A 15701-nucleotide genomic window follows, 5' to 3' on the forward strand; every position below is an offset into this window, starting at 1 on the left:
GGCATGTTGCTTTGGAGTAATGGTGGAACCGCACACGGAGATGGCAATGTCAGGCAAAGGTAGGTTAGTAGAGGGAGAGAACATGAGGAGTTCAGTTTTTGACAGGTTCAGTTTCAGATAGAGGGAGGACATGATGTTAGAGACAGCGGTAAGACAATCACTGGTGTTTTCTAAAAAGGTTGGCGTGATAACAGGAGAAGAAGCAGGGGCGTACATAGATTTCACAGGGCCCCATAGCAAAATTGAGCAAAGGGCCCCCCCCCCCCCCGAAGAAGGGAGGGGAATAGGTGGCGCGCGTAGCGCTCCAAAAATTTGCATGTTAAGCCACGCCCCCTCCACAGCCACACCCCCTCCACAGCCACACCCCCCAATTACTAATTTATATGGCGAAGGCAATAAAAAATAGACTTACCAGAAAGCAGCATTGCAGGAGAAAGCAGCATTGCATTGCAGTAATAGATAAAATGAATTCAACCTAAAAAAGTGAAACTATTATTATTTGCCATCCCCAATACAGTGTGATCCTAAACATTTATTCACTTTAGTATGATAAACATTACCTGGAACTTTGAACAACAGAGAATGGTGGTGTTCCCAGCAAAAACTCCCAAACTTGAAAATAACAGAAAAACTTGGAAACATTCTAAACTTCTGAAACTTGAACTCAAAACCAAAACTGTGGCCAAACATTCCGCAAATATTGAGATGTGGCAACCTATAATGTAAATAACACAAATTAGTTGAGTGAGACTTTGAATGCCTTTTACCATGTGTGCATACAGCTGCCATTCACCATAACGTGCTTGTTTTTTAAACTAGAATATACCATAATGGTATATATTTAAACAGATATAGCAAAATACATTTTAGTGACTGACGCGTAGATATATTTTCAGTATTAAAATGGCCAATAAAATTGTCAGTTAACTACTGTAAAGGAAATAGTTGCCACTTGCCCTCTGCAAAATATGGACAGGGCAAAGTAGCTTCTAACCCCTTACAACACCTGCAAAGACATGTGAATGGTGTATGATACAGCTGTATACAGGTCTGCAAAAGGCTTAGAAAACGTTTTTAAACAACATAAAGAACTGATGCATTCATGCAGATGCAACAAATGGAACTTTGAAACCAGAACTCTGAAATAGAGATGGGTGAATTTTTTTTTTAAGAGAAGATTAAGTCTCATTGTAAAAAGAGGTGTTTTGATAGCCAATTAAAATCCTAGATTAAAACATTAACAAAACTGGCATTTACGAAAAAAATTACATTCCAGGGGAATCTGGAAATAAGTATGGAAAATCCACCCATCTCTATAAAAAAAAAATAAAACTTCAACTTCAACTTGCATACTCACGGAGTATAACAAACGTTAGGAAGGTTAGAACTGGCGCCTACGTGCTTTTGCTTCAGCAAATTGGTCAACAATGCCATCTATGTCAAGTTGGTTGGCTCTTGCATTTTCAATGCTTAGAATGGCAAGACCAGAGAGTCTGTGTTCAGACATTGTACTTCTTAGATAGTTTTTAATTTGTTTTAATTTTGAGAAGGATCTTTCTGCTGATGCTACCGTTACTGGCAAGGTTAGGAATAAAAGTAAGACTATGCACACATCCGGTAGATTTGACGATAGCAGGCTATTTTCGACTAACAGTAAATGTGCAAGGTCCTTGACAGATGTCAATTTTTGAATGTCATTCTTTAGAGCACATCTAAAACTCAGAAGCTGGGCTGGAAATGCTGGTGAAAGATCTTGGTTGTACTTTTTCTGCAGCTGTAATGCAGCCTCATATAATTCCTCATCTGAGGAAGATGCCAGATCTGCAGGCTGAAGTATCCTAAAATACTGCACAACCCGATTCATTCCATTAAATCGGTTTGACAGCTGACCTACAATGATGTCTAAATACTCATAGAACACGGTGACTTTAAATCGGTCCTCCGGAATGTGCAATCTCTCATCCGTACTCAGTTCATCAAAATGCTTTTTAACTTTTGATAATCGCTTACTTTCAAAAGCTGGGGAGATGCCCCAGCTGCGTGCCAACAAGATAGCGCTCTCTTTCGCTTCATCAAAATGATTTCTGAATTGTGAAAGTTCTTCAGCTGCATTCTTTATTAAATTAGTTGCCTTAGATAAATCCATGCTTTCTGCCTGCAGCATGGTTGACAGTGCATTAACAGTCTGTAATACTTTTGTCTGAAGGACAACCAAAAAAACAAACTGAAATGAATCCATTTTCTTTTTAAGAGCCATTGCCTCATTTATTTCAGTTTTTTTGGATGAAATAAGGATGATTTTTGACAATGCCATCATTACATCAGAAAAACGAAATCTTAGGGCAAGCAGCGACTCATGACGGGAAGACCAGCGTGTGGGACATAATTTTTTTAGTGTGACCGATGAACTGCTTGTAAATGATGACAAAAGCTCCCAACGTCGTATGCTTTCCCCAAAAAATGTATAGACATGTTGCAATATATCAGAAAAGTTTGAAATTTCTGTAATTTCTGAAACAGCATCTTGAAGAACAAGATTCAAATTATGTGCTGCACAGTGAACATACATAGCATTGTGTTCTTTTTCTAAAATTCGGGCCTGCACACCAGAATAGATGCCACTCATTGTGGCAGCTCCATCATAGCCCTGACCACGGCACTTATGAATGGAAAGGCCATTGCTGTCAATGCATTCCAGGATCTCTTTCTCTATACCAGCAGCACGCTGGTCATGAATGGCTTGAAATCCAAGAAAGGCTTCATGGATGCGAACTTTCGTGGCTCTCATATTTGCATTCCTTTCAACAGACACGTATCTAATTACTTGGCTCATCTGATCAGTTTTTGATACATCTTGCGTTGTATCCATGATCAGCGAATAGAAGTGAGCTTCATTCACTTGAGATAAAATCTCAGATTTTACTTTGGTTGACAAAATTTCTATTAATTCGTTTTGAATTCTGGGACTAAGGTATTTTGCTGTGCCCTCTGGCAGTTCCAGCAGTTCCTTAAGCAGGGGATCATAGAGTGCTAGTAACTCTATAATTGCCAGGAAATTACCACTATTGATTTTGCCAATTTTTTCTCTGTGACCCCGAAATGGCATGTTAGCCATGGCCATTGTTAGGGTAACATTCACTATTCTTTTTAAAATTTGCCTCCAGAAATTATGTTGTTTTCTTAACTGATTTTCAGTTTGCAGGTCAATTGATCCCTTTCTTCGCCACTGATCATAAACTACACAAGCTTCTAGATGAGATTGTGAACATTCATGGCGTTGTATTTTGTGCGATAAGCCTCTCCAGTTTTTAAGTCCTCTGGCCCAAGCTGGGGAAAATCCTAATTTTCTTCGATCACCAAACAGCCAGCATGGCTCACAGTATGCTGCATTTAATTTTGGCGAGTAACAAAGCCAAGAAACTGGAAATTTTTGACCTGTTTTCGTTATTTTCTCATAATACTTCGCAGAAAAGCATCTTTTATTGTCGTCATTATCTCTAGGAAATGGTCCTGGTGGTCTGCAAGGGCCATGCGTAATTATAAACATCTTAACAGACGAGTCTGTTATAGTAACTGGGAAATTTGCTCTGTCTGTTATGTATTTTTCACAAGCAAGGTTGATAGGACTCGTACTGCTATCAAATGGCATAACGAATTCTTCGCTAGCCAATCCAGAAGTGCCTGGCTGGTCTGCCTGTTTTTCACAAATATCTTCCGTGCTAGCTTCAGTAACACGTGCCATTTGCTCAACTGTACTTGCTGCAGGATGATCTCTGGATTGCGCCAGTTCCTGTATTGAATTCTCTGAGGAGCAAAGACTTTCAGCCCTTGCTTCTAAATCTTCTGTATGTGAAATAGTAACAGAGCTCTCTGCAGAAGAAGGGGCATTGAAGAAACTACTGATTTTGGGCATTTTGGCATGTTTCTGGCTTTCCTCTCTCTTTTTTTTACGCTTCTGAGCACCGCTCAGATGCTTGTAGCTTGACATAATGGTAAAGCTTTTTCCTGTAGAAACAAAGCACATTCAACCTTATATCCCCCTCCACAGCAGAGCTTCATAACCTGGAAACCACTTGAACTGAAGAGCTAAATTCAGTAAAACCTTAACTTTAGATTAAACACCTGATCTGGTCTGTCTGACTGTAGGGCATCAATTGCTATGTCTCCTGGAAATACATCACATCTCCCATCAAGGGGTTCTTGCAGACTACCTCTAGTTCCGTGTAACTCAGTGTGACCTTCTAGCTGCAGAACAACTTAGTATAACCACTACTGAACTGCAAAAGCATTGCTCACGTTTCCTCCCTGGCATAACATAAATACACTGAATGGTCTAGGTCTGATGGTAGATTCAGGACCCCTAGCTGAACATCTTTTTTTTATACTGCCCTGCACCACTCGCTGGCTGGGAAGCACTGTTACCCATATCGCCGGGATCACCACTCTCCGAGCTGCCAGGAGGCAGTCAATTAAAATCCTGTGTCAGGCTCTGCCCTGTCGCAATTCATTGCGCGGCGCTGCTCACATGCTCCTCCATAAAGGCGAAGTGCAAGCAGTACTATGGGGAACAGAGTTGCATCGCTTGATCCAATGCCCCTCGTTGCACATTGTTGTGGCTCCTCCATTCTCATATTTGCTGAGCCATACACCACCTCCACAGATAGGAAATAGCTACCGTGAAGCCTAGGAATGCCCCAGGACACCCTCCTCAAAGCTAGGCAGATAAATGACATACAGATGTAGCAAGAGTTCAGAATGAAACTTGTATCTCATTGCATCAACACTTTGTGATGCACCAAAGATAGTGAATACCAAGCTAACAATGGGCTTATGACACTAATGACTCTCCATTGTTCAGATCCATTGTTCTGAACAGATGTGTGAGAAAGCATTTACATATGGAAGCCTCCTGCTACCGAGATCAGCATAAGACCCCATGCTGGAAAATATCCCAACAATTCTACATTTAAAGTGGAACAAGCTCCATTTTTGGGGGTGGGTGGAGCACTCCCACCGTGCTGTCACGCACCCCCGGGACATCTGCTTTTGGGATGTCCCGCAACACAAAAACCCGGGGTCTCCGGGTACTCGCCTGCATTCGCCGGCCTCCTGCGCCTGTGACCCCACTACACCACTTCAGACTCGAGCTTCCTGTAAGCTCTGGCAGCTTCGGGACGGAGGTTACGCCGAGCACGGCATCCCTCGCATCCCTATACACATAAGTGCATATAGATTTAGATTCCTATGGACATACACGCAGGGGATGCCGCGCTCGGCATAACCCCCGTTCCGAAGCTGCCCGAGCTTACAGGAAGCTCGGGCATGAAGCTGCACAGGGGCAGGAGGCTGCCGGATGCAGGTCAGTACCCAGGGACTCCGGGGTTTTTGCAATGTGGGGCGTCACAAAAGTGGATGTCCCGGGGGTGGGTGGCAGCCTGGTGGGAGGGCTTCACCCACCCCAAAAAGTAGTGGTTGTTCCGCTTTAACAGAAAGATAGATCTGTAGGCATGGGGGGTACATGACTGGGTAAACCAAAAAATTATATCACAAAGGAGGCAACAACTCAATATCCCAAATTTACAGATATACATAGTGGTGTATAACACATATAATCAATATGGCACAGTGCATTATGCTAATGTTTAAAATATATATATACACATATGCACTATAGCACGGAGGAGGAAATTGTATCGGAAACACACATTCAATCATTGGGGGTCATCCAATATTTTGGATGCGTTTACCAGTGAGCCAGCGCAGAGCAAACAGCCTGCTGCTTGGTAAGCATGGAGAAAATAACATTTTTCCAGAGAATCTCCTGCACCTATGATAGTGTAGTTATACAGGTAAGAGACAGAATGTTCTGAATTATATACGTTTCTTTTCACAAATTCTGACAAACAAGCAGTCTTTGAGCTATCTAGAGAAAAGCCTGCTGAGGCTCTGCAGCAAAACTTTTTCGAATAGCCCATAGAATAATTATAAATGAAAATAAAACAACTTTACATAATTAAGAGTATTCTGTGCCTCACCTAGCGAAATATAGAAACTAAGGAAAAAGACCAAAAACAGAGGCGTTCCTAGCTCTCGGGGCCCAAAGTTACCCAAAATTTGTACCACAACTGGATAATGATGATCAGAAAGTCCTAATATATATATATATATATATATATATATATATATATATATATATATATATATATATATATATATATATATATATATATATATATATATATATATATAACACACATTTGGGTACCTCTTAATGCATAATAAAGCAGTCAAGACCTCAAAATACAGACTGAGTAAAAAAAATTGTGCTAGCAAAAGACAAAAAAAAAATCTACGCAGGGGGTAGCCCACAAGACCCACACATTACCGAGTTCCAAGACCAATTCCACAGGGTAGATTGCTGCTAGGGTTATTGCCTATTTATAAGGAGATGTCCCGCTGTGCTGGCTGGCCAGCCACACCACACCTGACATCATGCGCGACAGCCACCATCCGACAGCATCCCAACAGACCGGGAAGTGACTGCTGGAGCAAGAACATGCTCCAACATCCACATAGCTCACAGGTGCCAGTAACCATTAACAATAATGCCAGTAACCATTAAGCCAGGAAGAGAAGCCATGCTCTTCAAAAGGGCATTGTAAGGGGAATGTCCAGGCTAAGTGTAAAGACAAATCATAGTTGGCTTAATCGTCGTACAGAGGGTGTATCTTGGTTTGCTGCTGAATAAAGCTATGGCTGGTGAGATCCAGCCCCTCTTCTAATGCACAGCCCCTGGATTTTATTCATGCAGGAACCTCTTTTTAATTTAGCAATTAGAGGATGTCAAAGAGGGAAAAGACAGATCAAATCAGGGCTACCCAATGCTGCACTGTACACACAATCTCCGCTCTGTCACACACAGTCTGATGCTTGAGGGGTGAATGTAGGTACACCTTTCAGTGCTAAAAACCATCGTCATGAAAGCATAAAACCGAGGAGTTGATAAGATCTCTGCGCAAACAGCTTTATTCAGCAACATACCAAGATGAGTCCTCTGCATGGCAGATAAGCAAACACTGGTTTTTACACTTAGCCTGGACAATTCCTTTAAAGCAGCCGGGTGCTGTGCCCCCTCCAGCAGTACACTATAGCACTTTGCACCAAAAAGGTGCAAAAGATTCATATTTCCTGGTACCCACGATGGGCCATCTGCTCAGAGCTTGCAGCAGCATCAAATTCAGCATCTTCTCAGGTATGTGAAGCTGTTCTTACAAATTTGTGTAATTCCAATCTATGGGCTATACAGAATACAAATTTTCCCCAAAGGTAAGCCCATAGGATGCCATGATATACAAATTTGTAAAACAAAAAAAATAACTTTACATAATTGACAACAATCTGATAGTCATGTGGGGGGAGGTGCAGAGTATGCAGAAAATGGACATGCTTCCACTCAGCACTATTCTCATATAGGTCTTATTCATGCTTACCAAAAGTATGCACAAGAGCTTCTCTTGACTCCAACGATCTCAGCTGCCCTCTTATTGGCTCTGACAGGCTCTTCGTTGCTTTGGGAGTATTCAGTGGCCTGCAAGTAAAAAAAATAGGTAAATAAATTGCAGCGTATGTGAGACTGGCTATGGGGCTACTGCTCAGGGTGAGAGAGTGACTGGGAAGATGGCCTGGGATGTGTTGGTCACTGCTGTTGATTTGCTGCATGAATGGGTTAAAGGCGGAAGACAAATTCCTATGTTTGCACAACATTACAATGGTCCCAAATCCCCTTTCCTTTCGGAAGTGTGGACCCGCTAAGAAGCAGGTATAAGGCCGCTGCCCGCACATGTGCTGTTGAAGTGAGGACAAGGTAAGATAGAGCCTTACCTTGGTCCACGAACTGGTGGTTGGGGACCTCTGCCCTACACAAAAAATATAATCAGAATCGATTTGTCACAGATTGAGGGTTAGGGCCCTATTACACGGGCCGATAGTTTGGCCAATCAAAAAAAACCGCCCATTTGTCTGGAAGCTCGTTTGATCGCCATTTACACTGGCTGAGAAATCGGCCAAGTTAGTGCCCGAGCAACCGTTTCGCTCGGGCAGTTACTCGGCCGATAGCACCAGGCAGCGGTGGCTCGGGAAATGCTACTTTGAGAGGATGGGAGCGCAAGCACCGGGGCGCGAGTCAAGATTGAATCGCGTGCCAATGGGAATCCTCTTACGTCTGCATAGGAAGTCTGAGGAGAGGAAGTGGCTAGGAGGTGGGAGCATTTCCCGAGCCACCGCTGCCTCTTCGGATCTTCGGGAGACGGCAGAGGACACCAAAAGGTAAGTATAGCGTACAAAAAAATATAATAAACATTAAATTAAAAAAACTTGTGGTTTTTTTCACTTTACCTGCAGCGCAGGAGTCATGCAGAATTGAGCCCTATGAGTGTGTGATTGCTTGCGTGTTTACACACAAACGATTGAAGGCAATTGATGGACGACAAACAGAGATTTAAGGTTCTGCATGACAGAGGTGATCGCCGACCAGCGACCAATTTTTTGTTCGATCGTTTGTTCATTTACACGAACAGATAATCGCTCAGATATGTTGAATCCCAGACAATTATCTTTTCACATTCGTCTGGTGTAAAGGGGACCTAAGTTTCACTGTAGCTCAGCAGAGTCCTGTCTGCTTCGAAGATGACACAGAGGGCAACGGGCAGCCTGTGTAAACACTGGGGGAAAACTTTTAGGGCCCTTTTACACGAGCTGATTTTCGGTCGAGAACTCACTCAAATGAGCTAATGCAAATGATAATCGACAAGTGTATGTGCTGTAGTGATGAATGTGAAATTGCTCCTAAATTGGTCATTTGCTCAATATGCCACGGACCCCAGATCGTTGTTTGACAGCTGCTAATCGCCTGCGTGTATATATACGAATTATCATTTGTGCATAGAAATCAGCAGCGGCCGAACGATCAAGCAGTCACTTGGGCAATTTCTTGGCATGTGTTATGGCAATGTTTTTATCATTTGACAATTGGTCTTTTCGTTTGCTCGCCCATATATTGGGCAATTTATCTGCCCGTGCAAAAGGACCCTTACTGAGCCCTCCAGCACATTATGCATTTTTGGCTAACCCTTAGTGTAAAAATCTGTAACCAAATGGTGTTTGAATACATGCAACTTAAACCATCAATCAAGCTCTTCCAGAACCCCCTCCCCAATCACCCCAGTACTCAGTAGGGTTTGGCATATAAGGGAGGCCAAATACTCACCGATCCTGCCACCTATGAAGTGCATCCATCTCCGTGTTTGCATGCAGGGCCAAGTGGTGTCATTGTGAATGCAGCACCAACGGAGCAGGCCACACTCCATGTTTGGGGGGGGGGGGGGTAGGAGATTGGGGAGGGGGCATGGTGCTCCAGAGCTGGGGGGAGGGGCTGCCCTCCAACAGCACTTCCTGGTTGTCACCCGGAGTGAGTGACACGCCCGTCTCTGTTCTCGGCAATGGAGATGGTACGTTAAGCAACATCTTGAGATGCCGCCTCCAAGAATCGAGGCGGGCGTGTCACCCGGAGTGACAACCAGGAAGTGTTATTGGCGAGCAGCCCCTCCCCCCACCACCAGACTGCCAATCATCAACATCGGGTGCAGTGAGGAGGATGGGACATGCGCTGTAAGGGCTGCCCCAGACTGAGGGTAAGTATGCTTATTTCTTTTTTGGGCCGCAATGTCCCTTCAATCAACAATATATTACCTGGTCAATCAACAATTGAATGGTGATGAGTGACTTTGATAGCTGCTATATTCCATCTGTCGCTCCGAGCACTACTGTCTCCCTCCCCTCCTGGATGATCAGTTACCGCGACAGACCTGTACACAAAGGAAAATTTTCTGCTTAATAAACTGTTATTGAGAACACACACACATGTGCTGCGGCTGCCAGTGACCTAGGCCCTGTTGCTGTTTGTGACCTGGGCCCCGTGCTTGCGACTGGGCCTTGTTTCTGTGGGACCCGTATGTGCAGATGGGCCACAGGCCTGTTGCTGTGGGCCCCAGAGCCCAGCCACACCAGGGCCCAACTGCTTGTACAGGGCCCACAGCAACAGGGCCCAGCCACCACAATGGAGCCCGCAGCAACAGGGCCTGGGGCCCAGCCGCATGCACGGGGCCCACAGCAACAGGGCCAGGGGACCAGTAGCAGGCATGATGTGTACAGCATCTGTGCCCTGTTCTTGTGGGCCCCGTGCGTGTGGCTGGGCCCTGTTGCTGTGGGCCCCTCGGTTGTGGCTGGGCCTATGCCCTGCGGCTGGGCCCACAGCCCAGCCCCACGCACGGGGCCCACAGCATCAGCGGCTGGGGCCCAGCAGCACAGACGGATCACAACGGCAGGGCCCTTTTGCTGTGGGCCCCGTTTGTGCGGCCCAGCCATAATAACGGGGCCCACAGCAACAGGGCCTGTGCACAGCATCTGGGCCCTGTTCTTGTGGGCCCCGTGCGTGTGGCTGGGCCCTGTTGCTGTGGGCCCCTCGGTTGTGGCTGGGCCTATGCCCTGCGGCTGGGCCCACAGCCCAGCCCCACGCACGGGGCCCACAGCATCAGCGGCTGGGGCCCAGCAGCACAGACGGATCACAACGGCAGGGCCCTTTTGCTGTGGGCCCCGTTTGTGCGGCCCAGCCATAATAACGGGGCCCACAGCAACAGGGCCTGTGCACAGCATCTGGGCCCTGTTCTTGTGGGCCCCGTGCGTGTGGCTGGGCCCTGTTGCTGTGGGCCCCTCGGTTGTGGCTGGGCCTATGCCCTGCGGCTGGGCCTATGCCCTGCGGCTGGGCCCACAGCCCAGCCCCACGCACGGGGCCCACAGCATCAGCGGCTTCTATCAGTCTTCTATCAGCTGTGACCATGTGGAGCTCCTGTAATGTTTTATTCTGACCTTTCCTGGCGCCTGCGCAGGAGCGCGATGCTGGGGAGACTGTGGATGATGTATGGTCGCAGCAAGGAGGAGGACGGCATCACAAGGAGGAGGTGCTGGAGCAGTGACGCCCCGGAGCGCCCGCCCTGTAGCAATATACAGGAGCGAGCGAGCAGCCGTCGGTCGCAAAGGGTGCACGGTGACGTCACTTCCGGTCGCTCGGAAATGAGATCACCGCGCCCCCTATGTGACCTTCCCCCTCCAACTGCAGCGCAGCACCGTGGGGAAGCTTCCTGCTTCCCCACACGCTCATCTCCGACAGGGCCCGACAGCAAAGCCCTGTCGGCTCTCGCGCGCCCCCCCCCCCCCCGGGACGACTGGTCCGAGCAAAAAAAAATTAACACAAAAAAAAAAAAAAAATAGGTGGCGTACACACCATGGGGCCGGGCAGCACCGGGCCCCCCCGGCCGTGGGGCCCGGATGCGGCGGCACCCGTCGCATACATGGTGTGTACGCCACTGAGAAGAAGTGTATAATTGGGTGTCGTCAGCATAGAGATGGTACTGGAAACCAAATCTACTGATTGTTTGACCAATAGGGGCGGTATACAGAGAAGAGGAGGGGGCCTAGAACTGATCCTTGAGGAACCCCAACAGTAAGGGGAAGGTGAGAGGAGGAGGAACCAGCAAAACATACAGTGAAGAATCGGTCAGAGAGATAGGAGGAGAACCAAGAGAGAACGGTGTCCTTTAGGCCGATGGAGCGGAGCATAGTGAGGAGGAGCTGATGATCCACAGTATCGAATGCTGCAGAGAGATCCAAGAGAATTAGCATGGAGTAGTGACCATTAGATTTAGCTGTTAATAGGTCATTAGAGACTTTAGTGAGGGCAATTTCAGTAGAGTGTAAAGAGCGGAAACCAGATTGAAGAGGGTCGAGAAGAGAGTTATCTGAGAGATAGCGGGTAAGACTGGTTTTGGCTTACAAATACTGATGTAAAATACTGACCAAATACTGCTAGTGTGACGGCAGCCTAAGACAGACTGTGCCGACTGTGTACAGCAAATACATAGTAACCACAGGACAGAGCTGAGAAAGTTCAGGTTCCCTTCGAGACTGACCAGACATCTGTGGACAAAGGAGCCACAACTAACGTACCAACCAAATTGCGTGCCATGCCAAGAATTTGTGCACTGCCATGTAGAAGAACATTAACATTGTCCTGGTGAGATAGAAAAATAGAGATTTTATTTCCATCGGTAACTGATAATGACATATGAGTAACTGTGTCACCGGCGCTCGTCTCCGGCTTCTCATTTCTGCCATTTTCCTGCTCTGCACATTACTTATCATGGACCTATTGTACCACATCTCACATTAGAGCGGAGAATTTCTGTGTTTTCTATTAAAGGCCGATAACGAATGTTATGATATTAGAAATCTTTAGTAGAAGTGCTGAACTCTCGCACCGCACTCATCCATCTTCCCTGTCCACAGCTGAACCTCTGCGCTCTGGGTATTGGCTACGTTCTCCAGTACAAAGGTGGAATAAAGGAAAATCATCATCCCGGGGCCATCCCCTCTCAATAAGAGATGGCATCTCTCAATATATGATTATTATTTCTGACCTGCAGATGAAAGAAATTTACCTTCTGGATTGTGGCCAGTAAAAGCATTTTCCTCTTGATGTTCCATTATGAAGATCTCGGTATCTCTCGCTGCAGATACATTCTGTCTTCGTGGCACCTGTGATAATGTATGTATTCATACTGCAGAGACATCACACAAAGTGCTTTATCTCGCGGGGCCGCGGCCTACTCCAGCCCCTCAATCTGAGGGAAGAGATGATGAGAGTGACAAGTGTCATGGATGGAGCAGAGGAAAAGAATGGAAGTCACTACGGATTTATGCACCATTAGCAACAAAAATACAAAGTAATATTTAATTCAATAATTCCCCCCCAGCAGATATTACAGTGAGTGCAGGACCAGTGGGATGACCAGCGAATATTACAGGGAGTGCAGGACTAGTGGGATGACCAGCAGATATTACAGTGAGTGCAGGACCAGTGGGATGACCAGCAGAAATTATAGTGAGTGCAGGACCAGTGGGATGACCAACAGATATATTACAGTGAGTGCAGGACCAATGGGATGACCAGCAGATATTACAGTGAGTGCAGGACCAGTGGGATGATCAACAGATATATTACAGTGAGTGCAGGACCAGTGGGATGATCAACAGATATATTACAGTGAGTACAGGACCAGTGGGATGATCAACAGATATATTACATTGAGTGCCAGACCAGTGCGATGACCAGCAGACATTACAGTGAGTGCAGGGCCAGTGGGATGACCAGCAGATATTACAGTGAATGCCGAACCAGTGGGATGATCAACAGATATATTACAGTTAGTGCAGGACCTGTGGGATGACCAGCAGATATATTACAGTTAGTGCAGGACCAGTGGGATGACCAGCAGATATCACAATGAGTGCAGGACCAGTGGGATGACCAACAGATATATTACAGTGAGTGCAGGACCAGTGGAATGACCTGCAGATATTACAGTGAGTGCAGGACCAGTGGGATGATCAACAGATATATTACAGTGAGTACAGGACCAGTGGGATGATCAACAGATATATTACATTGAGTGCCAGACCAGTGGGATGACCAGCAGATATTACAGTGAATGCAGGGCCAGTGGGATGACCAGCAGACATATCAAGTGCAGGACCAGTGGGATGATCAACAGATATATTACATTGAGTGCTGGACCAGTGGGATGACCAGCCTATATTACAGTGAGTGCAAGGCCACTGGGATGACCAACAGATATATCACAGTTAGTGCAGGACCAGCGGGACTGAACCAATGAAAGACCAGCTGATAATAAATGGCTGAGGACTTCAAGCAGGTGAAGAACCAGTGAGATTGCTCCAACACAAGCCCAGCAGATGCCTCATGTGGCGCAGGACTCACGAGTGCAGAAACTGGAAAAACAAATCTTTGAGTCCAGAATCCAACTGACACAACAGAAAACTGACAGATACCACGGTGGCTGTACCGTAGCAGGGTGCACATTTCCTCTCGCAGAGTTGTGTACCTTAAAGGGACCATTGCAGAATTTAGTACAGAGCCCCACTTTCTGCACCATGTAGAACACAGTTATTAAGGTTGAAGGAAGACTTTAAGTCCATCTAATTCAACCCATAGCCTAACATGCCCTAACATGTTGATCCAGGGGAAGGCAAAAAAAACCCATGTGGTAAGAGTAAGCTCCACCATGGGGAAAAAAATTCCTTCCCGACCCCACATACGGCAATCAGACTAGTTCCCTGGATCAACGCCCTATCAAAGAATCTAATATATATACCCTGTAACATTATACTTTTCCAGAAAGGTATCCAGTCCCCTCTTAAATTTAAATAATGACTCACTCATTACAACATCATACGGCAGAGAGTTCCATAGTCTCACTGCTCTTACAGTAAAGAATCCACGTCTGTTATTATGCTTAAACATTTTTTCCTCCAGACGTAGAGGATGCCCCCTTGTCCCTGTCACCGGTCTATGATTAAAAAGATCATCAGAAAGGTCTTTGTACTGTCCCCTCATATATTTATACATTAACATAAGATGACCCCTTAGCCTTCGTTTTTCCAAACTAAATAGCCCCAAGTGTAATAACCTATCTTGGTATTGCAGACCCCCCAGTCCTCTAATAACCTTGGTCGCTCTTCTCTGCACCCGCTCTAGTTCAGCTATGTCTTTCTTATACACCGGAGACCAGAACTGTGCACAGTATTCTAAGTGTGGTCAAACTAGTGACTTGTATAGAGGTAAAATTATGTTCTCCTCATGGAAAAATATTTAGAATTGATCCTCATGAGCATCTATTCCTCTTTTAATGCATCCCATTATTTTATTTGCCTTTGTAGCAGCTGCCTGACACTGGCCACTGAATATGAGTTTGTCATCCACCCATACACCCAGGTCTTTTTCATTGACGGTTTTGCCCAGAGTTTTAGAATTAAGCACATAGTTATACATCTTTTTACTTCTACCCAAGTGCATGACCTTACATTTATCCCCATTAAAGCTCATTTGCCATTTATCAGCCCAAGCTTCTAGTTTACATAAATCATCCTGTAATATAAAATTGTCCTCCTCTGTATTGATTACCCTGCAGAGTTTAGTGTCATCTGCAAATATTGAAATTCTACTCTGAATGCCCCCTACAAGGTCATTAATAAATATGTTAAAAAGAAGAGGGCCTAATACTGACCCCTGTGGTACCCCACTGCTAACCGCGACCCAGTCCGAATGTGCTCCATTAATAACCACCCTTTGTTTCCTATCCCTGAGCCAGCTCTCAATCCACTTACACACATTTTCCCCTATCCCCATTATTCTCATTTTATGTAACAACCTTTTGTGTGGCACCGTATCAAAAGCTTTTGAAAAGTCCATATACACTACATCCACTGGGCTCCCTTGGTCCAGTCCGGAACTTACCTCTTCATAGAAGCTGATCAAATTAGTCTGACATGAACGGTCCCTAGTAAACCCGTGCTGATACTGGGTCATGAGGTTATTCCTCTTCAGATACTCCAGTATAGCATCCCTTAGAATGCCCTCCAGGATTTTACCCACAGTAGAGGTTAAACTTACTGGCCTATAATTTCCGAGTTCAGTTTTTGTCCCCTTTTTGAATATTGGCACCACATTTGCTATACGCCAGTCCTGTGGTACAGACCCTGTTATTATGGACTCTTTAAAGATTAAAAAT

General features: G+C 45.6%; 1 long non-coding RNA gene across 1 annotated transcript; it reads right to left on the bottom strand.

Annotated features, from left to right (window-relative positions):
• Positions 1 to 406: 406 nt before the first annotated feature.
• LOC143809518 (uncharacterized) lies at positions 407 to 9885 on the bottom strand. Its single transcript, XR_013222312.1, has 4 exons — positions 9748 to 9885; positions 7491 to 7588; positions 561 to 715; positions 407 to 475 (listed from the first exon to the last, which is right to left on the bottom strand). It is a non-coding gene; the product is annotated as an uncharacterized LOC143809518 (long non-coding RNA).
• Between the last annotated feature and the right edge of the window lie 5816 nt (positions 9886 to 15701).

The sequence above is a fragment of the Ranitomeya variabilis genome, chromosome 2, assembly GCF_051348905.1.
Source record: "Ranitomeya variabilis isolate aRanVar5 chromosome 2, aRanVar5.hap1, whole genome shotgun sequence".
In the NCBI taxonomy this organism is placed as follows: Eukaryota; Metazoa; Chordata; class Amphibia; order Anura; family Dendrobatidae; genus Ranitomeya; species Ranitomeya variabilis.